This window comes from Bidens hawaiensis, unplaced genomic scaffold, assembly GCF_021521415.1.
Source record: "Bidens hawaiensis isolate Kalapana, Puna unplaced genomic scaffold, B.hawaiensis_p1.1 tig00057466_1, whole genome shotgun sequence".
In the NCBI taxonomy this organism is placed as follows: Eukaryota; Viridiplantae; Streptophyta; class Magnoliopsida; order Asterales; family Asteraceae; genus Bidens; species Bidens hawaiensis.
Window position 1 is genome coordinate 72,411 of NW_027500364.1, and position 9,927 is coordinate 82,337.

The following is a 9,927-nucleotide window of genomic DNA, read 5'->3' on the forward strand; positions in this document are numbered from 1 at the left end:
CCTTTTTTTCCCAATCTATCGATATACTTTTGGACATATGTTTATACCAAAGTAAGTATATAGACAAAATATCTCCTATAATCTCTTCTATATTCACCTCTTTTGTTCAGAAATTATTTTTTATCTTTAACCCTCCAGATTCCTCAACAAGCCACGATAATAATACATTGCAACACCCCTCTTTCATGCTCCAAGAAGTAAAACAACCAATCTAGAAAATAGAAACATATATAAAATTTAACAATATTACGCTTAATTTATCACAATTTATTTATTTATTTATTTAGTAATCTATAAATTTCCAACAATAATTGCCGACAAAAGTCTCTTCAAACCGCTTGCATGTTGTGGCCTACTATTGAAGTGTCTTTCTCGAGCCAGCCAAATCCTATTCAAAAGTCAAACATCCTCTCTCACTTGGACCAAATTTAATCTTACTTTTATTAGTGCTGACTTTTGTCCAAACGTGACCCACTTTCCTCATAAACCCTATTTACAATTACAACTACTTCACCAAAAGCACCAAACTTGCTTCCATATATTCATTTCATGATTCTCAAACCACCCAACTTACTTTTATTGTGTTCACTATAATGGATAATTCTGAAACAAATGGAATAGAAATCCCATCATATTTTGTTTGTCCAATCTCTTTAGAGATCATGAAAGATCCTGTAACACTGTCTACAGGTATCACATATGACCGTGAATCCATAGAGAAATGGCTGTGCACCAAAAGCATCCACACTTGTCCCGTAACCAGGCGATCCCTTACCGATATTGAGCTCATCCCTAACCACACCCTTTGCCGATCTATCCAATCTTGGTGCACCATCAACGCGTCATTCGGGATCCAAAGACTCCCCACCCCGCAACCTCCGGTTTCAAAATCACAAATCTTGAACCTTCTTCAAGATTCAATGTCTCCTGATTTGCAGATGAAGAGTTTAAAGGAACTAAAAATTATTGTCAATGAAAGTGATATGAATAAACGATCAGTGGAGGCGGTTGGAGCTGCGGATTACTTGGCTTATATTATAACTATGATCTCATCATCACCGGCAGCAGCAGAAGCTTCAGATGAAGCCGTCAGCATCCTTTACCACCTTCGTTTATCCCATACTGGTCTTAAGTCATTGTTTGGAAAGACCGGAGAGTTTGGAGAAGCGTTGACTCGCGTGATGCAACACGCCACCAATTACGAGTCACGGGCACATGCAATGTTATTGCTCAAGTCCATGATTGAGGTGGCGGAGCCCATCCAAGTGACATCCTTAAAGCTTCAGTTCTTCATCGACCTAACACATATATTGGTTAACCAAATTATTTCCAAAAAAGAAACGAAAGCTGCACTGAAAATACTCATCATAGTTTGTCCCATGGGGAGGAATATGACGAAGGCGGTGGAGGCTGGAGTAGTTTCGGTATTGATCGATACCCTTTTGGACTGTGACAACAAAAGGATGTCGGAGCTTGTGTTAATTGTGTTAGACCGCCTATGCATGTGCGCGGATGGTCGAGCAGGTCTGCTGAAACATGGTGCGGGTTTAGCAGTGGTTTCCAATAGAATCTTTCGGGTGTCGCAGGCAGCAAGCGAGCGGGCAGTGAGGATACTACACTCGGTGGCGAAGTTTTCCGGGAATACCAGTGTGGTACAGGAGATGTTGAAGTTGGGGATTGTAGAGAATCTATGCTTTCTTGTACAAGTGGATAATTTTGGGAGTAAGAGTAGTGAGAAAGCTAGGGAGATTCTTAAGATGCATGCTAGGGTTTGGAAGAATTCTTCTTGTATACCACATAATTTGGTTACTTCATATCCATCTTAATATGGAGATGTATCAACTATCAAGAGTGTTCAATTGTACAAAACAATTGGTAAAAAAAAGTATATGTTGTTCAATGATTTTGTACAGGCAAGTAGATAATCTAGAATGTTTTAATTAACTCTACACAGAGGTCCCTTACATGCACAAACAAGCACGGAAGAAAGCAGCGTGTTTCCATTTAATTAGACTAGCCTATATCAGTATATCTACGGACGAAAACTAGGGTTTCTTTTTATAAAGTGATTCAAAAGATTACTAGTACACAATGAGATAAATATATAGGTAAAACCAAATTATGCTTATAACAAAAGTTAATTAATAAGTTAATCAAATTGACCCCGTTAGAGGTCGGTTCAGCCGAGCCCTACTGCTCGGTTTGGCCCAAGAGGGCCAAAGCCTACATACCATAACATTCTCCCACTTTGAGTCTAGTTTTATAACACTTTCAACTATGTTCCGCTTCGACTTATGTAAGCATAAGCTTGATGCCAGCGTCTTCTCAACATATTAAACTAGAGCTTTAGCTTCTCTAGCATCACTAACTAGAAGAACGTGTCAACTGGATTCTTTTGCACCTGTAATATTCTCTACTTTGATGATGCCATCACTAAGAGCATCCACAACAACAAACTTTCACAAACCGCCATATCAGCGTCACATCAGATTCCAAACTTTTATCAAAAACCTTTAATTTCTTCCACAGCAACAAACCTCTACAAACCACCACATCATCACCTACCTCTACAATTAATTTAATCATATTAACTTTTATAACAATTTTGTTTTTCATACTTCCTATATATTTAAATATTTTAGAAATATATTTTTTTATAGAAATCTATAATTAAAACATTAAAAACTACTCATTCAAAAAAACGAAAAAAACCACATGGACCAAATTTTATGGCATCACTCTTGGCTATCAAAAAGTCCAGCCCAAAACTTAAAATTTTTAGGTGTTATAATTTATAAAACCTTAGATCCATTACAATGTTGCTACAGCCATTTTCTTTGAAGCCTTGCTCTACTAGCATCATCTGTCATACAATGGAAACAAATGTATTCTCATTATTTTGTTGTACTGATTTTATTAATACACTAGTTTGGATGGAAGAAAGATGGCTATGGCCCAACAATCAAGTTTGGCCTTCATTTGACTTCACGAACTTTGTAATCAAACTCCAGCCCTACAATGGTTATTGTAAGAGAGCTCACGTCCGTTTGCTTGCCAGGTAGATTCAAACATCGGGGTTTGTTGCCCGCTGTAGATGCTCTAATTAATCCTCTGACCAATTGAGATCTCATCCCAATGTACTTTGTCTTCATATGATACATTGGATTCTTTACAAGTTTCAATGCATTCTCGTTTCCATTGAATAATGAGAAGTCAGTTTGTTTCTTCTCTAACTACCTAACAAAAGTCATCAACCACGTGAGCTATTTACTCGCTTCAGCAATAGCCATATATTCGACTTATGTTGTTGATAAAGCAACACTTTTATGGATTCTTGACATCAATCTAACGGTTGTTCCTCCCATACGAAAAACAATTGAGTTCAACGTCAGTGATATCATGATGCTTAAATTATCTTCGTGGAAATGGAGAATTTGGTTTTGGAAGGGAGGGTGTAACTCCCGGATCTAGTGATTCGGGACTATTTTCGGTCACAAGAGAGGGGACGGTTCAGTTGCGAGTCAACAAATCAAACAATCAAAAGATATAAACGATAAGAAAAACAAAGCTGTGATTCCGGTAAACAACTTTTATCATAACAAAGATTACATAGCTTTGTCCCACCCCGGAGAAGTCCTACCAAGTGTCACATCCTCAAACTTCGACTAATGGGGTTTTACCACGAGGTGCGTGAAATACAATGATGTAGCCACGTGTCGTATTGAACAACCATTTAATAATGAAACGATATAATTTTATATTACTCATTAAAAATGAGAAAATACAGATACAATATAATTTGCATTTGTAGAAGCTTAAAATAAATATAAGTTCAAAAAAAACACGATTGCCGAACTAGGAGCCCAGGCATCTCATTTCATGAACCCAAAAACGTGTATAGTTGATCAATGAAACCCATGGACATGATGCATCCTAATTCCTAATGTACACCTTAGTGACATGAGAAAGACATCCTAAAAATAAAAAGTGTCAACGCAACGGTTGGTTAGCTCAGGTTTGTAGGTAAATAACGTTCAAGTACCAACAATGCAATCAAAGTATATCAGTAGATTCCCCATCCAAATCCATGCTACAAATAGCACTCGAAACCGAACTTGACTATTGTGTATGTTGTTGCCTTTCCGCCATGTCTTACCAAACAATGCTAACGTGTTATGACAATTCACGCCGGTTTTACCACCTCCAATCATGTTAACGTGACCAGCCGGGTGGGTTTGTCAGACCTAGTCGTACTACTCAAATTTCTTCGTATATCCCATATACTAACAGTCAGAGAATGTAAGACTTTCAAGTTTGATAATTTATGCACTACGGTACGCATGTTATAGCATTACAAGGTCCAAAAGAAAAGGTTTGTATGTATGCATTCTCCATCAAAAGGAAAAATATGTAAAAGAGAGGGGTCATGAAACTCACCTTAGAGTTACGTGCCAAAGGAAATAACAAATATGAACAAGGTGTCCCACTATCGGTTACCTATTAAAAGTTAAGCTATAAGTGCGTGGTCATGCAACTTGACAAAGCCCAAGTGTCCGACAATCTCAACGTCCAAAGTTCACGTAATGACTAACAATGCAACAAGTTTGACCAGATGACCTGTTTGTTATTACATTAATGTCATGAGTTAAATAAAGTTTTTACATAATTCATACATCAAGTACTGATCAAATAAACAAGCATCTCATCACATACCACTTATACATATTCTGAATTTACAAGGCAGATTTTAACATGAAAAGACGTATTTTATTAACTAATCAAATCATAGAGTTTAATCATGAAACGTTTACCACAGTACCCTACATGCATTAGGTTTCTCAAACTATTTATTATAATATTCCAATGTGAACAAAATTTCAACTATCATAGAAAGGTACATGCAGTTACAACAATGCACAACATAAAGTTTCAAGTTGGTTAAGCAACAAAACTCAATCAATTAAAGAAAGGCCAATTGGGTTAGCTTCCTTAGTCAAAATATGAAATTCCATAAGTGTAACCAACAAATTTGGAGTTGTCAATAAGAAGGTATGGCACTAGGAATCAAGGTCAGTGGAACCATTCCTATAACAGCCTTGGCATATAATCTTGTAAATTTACAAAAACTGTCAACCACTCGTTCAATAATTACAACCCCTAGATTTATGAAAACTAGACTCAAATTAATACAACCTAGAAAAAAAAATCGAAAAAATTCATTTATCATCAAGCTAAAGCAACAACAATAAACGAGAAGGAATTTCTTACAAACTATTATCATCATAAACACATACAAAAACATGCTTACGACATCCCTAGGGTTTATAATCAATCACATATCATCAAACACATGATTCATCCAATCATGTCAAGAACAAGAGATTAAGCATGTAAACAAGCATCATACATTAAAGACTTACGTGAATCGATTTCTAGATGAAAGATATGATCTCTAGCCCTTCCTATGCCCCAAGAATCTTATAATTCACCCCAAAATGTGTGTGTGTGTGTGTGAGTGTTTAAGAATGGTCCAAAGTGATGTTGAGGCTCTATGGTTTCAGAAATCGGTATTAATCAAAATTACCCTATCTACCACTCGCTCGCATGGCGTAAACTGTGAAGCATATCCATTTCACGATCGTGACATGTTAAGTAATAATGTTTTAGTTTTTAAACTAATAATATTATAAAAAAAGGGGTCAATTCATGCAAGCATATAACATAGCACATAACAATTATATTATTCGAACTTATTAACATGACCGGGTTCGACATTAATCACCAATGCGTAAGGACAGACTCGTGTGATGCTTGTACAATAACCGACACAGTTAATTATTCCTGATAAAGTGAGCTGCATGAATGGTTAAATGATAACGGAGTTTGCGTTAACGGTGTTAACCTGAAATTTTCGGTTGTCATTGCAGAATGGTGTCTCACATACAAAATAGACTAACACAATGAGGCCTAGTTCCCTATTTATAGACTATTGAGCCGGTCCGGTTCAATGAGTCACCACTCGTGAAGAAACACGTGTTCTTTCGCATAGATCCACGAAGATTTGCATACGCCATCCTCTAGTTTCCCATAATGGAATTAGACCAGATTCACATACTCTATCATGAAAACTCTTAGGCTTTCTTGATATGTTCGCTAACTTGTGCGTTCGCAGTTTCGTACGGAATATCTGCAAAACTAGCGAGTTCCTAAGAAACTTCATGAAACCTCATTAATTCTTAAAATCTTTATCTTAGTAATCTTCAATCCATTGAAAACCTTAAGGATCGATTATTTGATAATATCATCATCATCCTAGAAATCAATAGAGGGAAACTATGTCTGATATATATTGTAGCCTTTCTAAATGTTGGTTTAAGTGGGAAGGATGGCTTACATGTTAGAGTTACCTATATACATCCATGTCACAATTGTTCCAAAAACACTCTTTTTTAAGTCTTCAAGTTTGGGTTTGGGGTTCTGATAGAAAATTAGTGTGGAATTAAAGATCCAATCTTTATATGTGTTTATGCATAAAAACTTTAAATCTAGTCTTTGGAAGATAAAAATCGACTTGAACGTAAAAATTAGGTTTCCAATAGAAAAAGGGAGGGCTAGTTGTTGAAGATATCATATGTGTAACAACTCAGATTTTTCGCTTAATTTATTAATGTCTAATACTTGACCAGTTTAACTTTCTTAAGCCTCAATCCTTTGGGTATATAATCATATTTGATTCTCCAAGATCGTTTACAACCTAAAATCGACTTATAACAACTAGTTAATTAGGAAACTGATCATGATTTGATTCAATATTCTAATTCAACTAGGCCAGCCCATATACACGTGTAAATCGGTATATAAACATAGTAATTAAACCAGAGGATATCATCCTTATCCTCTATCGATCATTAACCCCAAACAAATCACTTCTATTTCGATCTGTAAGTATTTTTTAAGATGCTTATTTGGCCACCGGCTACCGTGTCCTCAATCACACTCAATTCGGAACTAATGGAGGTAATTAAACTCTGACTCATGATCGTTTTAATCCATTTTACAATAATCCTAATGTTAATTAAACGAACATAAAGCAGATTGATCTAATTCAGAAGCTAGGGTTTAAAATCCATATTGGGTTTTTATCAATTTTCATATTTAATATTTTGTTCTTAATTAATAACCAACTGACACACCAGCGACACACCAGCTAAGTTGGCTGGTGTGTGTCTTAAAACGCTGAGCTGGCTGTCCACGCGGGTTCGAATCCGGCAGAAGCCGTTTTGACTAATTTTTATTTTTTTTAATTGTTTTATTTGTTTAAATGATTTTTAAATTATTTATAGTTAATATTAAATATAAAATAAATATTATTTTATTAAACTGACACCATTAAGTTGACGTTTCTTGTAAGTTTATCCCGTTACAACCTTCGTATATATTTATTATGTGTGTGTGTGTGTTATTTTTAAACAAAAATATAACAAACGTATTAAACGTGTTAACTATATTTTTATCATTAGAGTTTCATTAATGATTCGGAAATACATATTTATTTATATATTATTATGATAATCATTTATTTAAACGTTTGTATTAGATTGTTTAATATATTACAAGTTATATTTATCTAATAGCATTGTAATTATTTAAACATTTATTTATTTAAAATTTATATAATTGTATTTTATATCTCATAATCTATTTATTTATAAATTGTATATTATATCAAGTATAACTAATGGTATTTTATAAATAATGATTCTCGTAAATAAATGGTAAATAATAATATTGTTTTTGTAATAACAATAACTGTAGAGATCAATCGTACAATCCATAACATACTAATCACAAACATAACTCCATTCACATCGAAATCCTAAATTCATTATTCTTATTATATCATTTATAATTAACTTATAATATTATATTATTTATTTTGGAATCCTTGACGGTAAATCTTGAAGGGTTTAGCATTCTCACATCCTCACTTGTATTTGGTACATCTAATCAGGTGAGTAATCACTCCCCTATTTTACTTGTTTTCAAATGTTTTGAGGACTTATGCGTACCTACTAGTAATCGTTTACATACTATATCATACTATCAAATGCAAAGTTTTAATATTTGTGTCGTGTATCAATTAAATGACAACGTGCTACTTTCTAATTGTTTATGTGTTTATTTATTTTGTATTATATCAATTCAGAGAGGTCCATCATTATATTATATCACATCATGTCGTAGTGGTTGGTGTCCGATCACATGAAAATGGTTTCACCAATAACTCAATTATTCTACCATGGTAACCAACGCCCGATTTGCATGGAAATGGTTTAGCCCGCATATTATTATTTGTTTGCAAAATTTACATGCTATGATTTGATTGTTTATACTCACAAATAACAGTTTAGCTGTTTTCTTATATAACTTATTGTTAGTGTCAAAACTAGTGATTTTCTCACTCAACCTCGTGTTGACAAACCTATTCTATTTTGTACGCATTTGCAGGTTATCAGGTTGGATTGTTTACAAGGTAAAGAACACTTAGTGATGACCTTTAGGTTAAAATTTATCAAGATGGTTTAGATTTGTTTTGTAATGTTCTATGAATTGGCGTACGTGTTTGTAAATTGTTTATTGAAAATAATTAATTAGATATTGTCACCTTACAATTGCATGATAGTACCTTATGAGTTGTGAACCAAAGTTCGAGCCCCGACATTTCCGTCTTAGGTTGGGGTGTGACAATCTACCAAAAATTGGGTTTGCAACCAGTAACACTTTACCTAACGATAGGGACACTCGATGGTGACGACGCTGATCCCGAGATGTTACCAATAATTAGCGACAATATTTCTTAGCGACGCATGGAGTGTCGATATTGAGAATGCGAGTGCCGACAGTGCCACTAGAGGATCAATAACGCTTGGTGACTCATGCTGTGAGATGACACTCGAAAGACCTAATGAAAGATAGGTGGTAGTTCTCGCGACAGTCATACGACCAAAGTACCATCAACATTAGTTACGACACTGTCTAGCGACAATGACGTCGACACTATCGCCGACGGATGCTATTTTTTACACAGGCTTACGTCTTAACCGTTATGCAGATTGTGTGACGCTCGTTCTAGCTTAGCCTACTTTAGTACCAGCTGATTTCCAGCAAACAAGTGAGTTCTAGATCCTTTTTTATGTTTTTTTGAGTGATGTACTTACACGAATGGAATAGTGTAAATGTTAATGAAAGTTTGTTTTTTAAGCTAAAGCAAACAATCTAATCAAATGTTTTACCCCCTAGTATGGGTATGTATTTAGCTCTTTACATTTTAGGCCCCTCATATGGGCATGAATTTGGCAGCACCTTTTGTAGTGTGTTTTGGCAATTGTAATTTCAAATGTAAGACTTTGGTCATGTCACTGTCGGTGAAGTTTGAAGTACAGATAAATTAAATTGATATCATAAATGTAGTTTCTATAAATTAGATTTATATATGAAGTTAATGAAGTTATTATGAATATTTTATGCTTTAGGCACGCAATTGGTAAACAACTAAAAACTAAATCTTTTCAAGTGTTGATGAATGACAATGATGTTATTATACATCTTTTTAGCATCAAATATTCTTTAAAAACTGCAACTTCTATCAGACAATATAGTTCAAATAGGTACTTATCATGTTAAAATGAATTTTCAGGTAAATCCAAGCCTCAAACAAAGAAACGAATGAAAAGCCAAATAAAAATCAAAGAAAACCTCAGAAAACATCGAAACACGCCCCCCATGACTCATGGAACACGCTCCCATGCTTTCCCGTGCAAGTAAAGACAAACATCTGCAAGAAAAGACAAAATACTGGACAGCTGGACATGGGGCCGTGCCTCAGAAGACATGGGGTTGTGGTCACCTTTCAGAAAAGACAAAGAA

The 9,927-nt window shown here is 34.9% G+C and overlaps 1 pseudogene; it reads left to right on the plus strand.

Annotated features, from left to right (window-relative positions):
• The first annotated feature begins 302 nt into the window (after window positions 1-302).
• Window positions 303-1,878, plus strand: LOC143601880 (E3 ubiquitin-protein ligase PUB23 pseudogene; annotated as a pseudogene).
• Window positions 1,879-9,927: the final 8,049 nt, after the last annotated feature.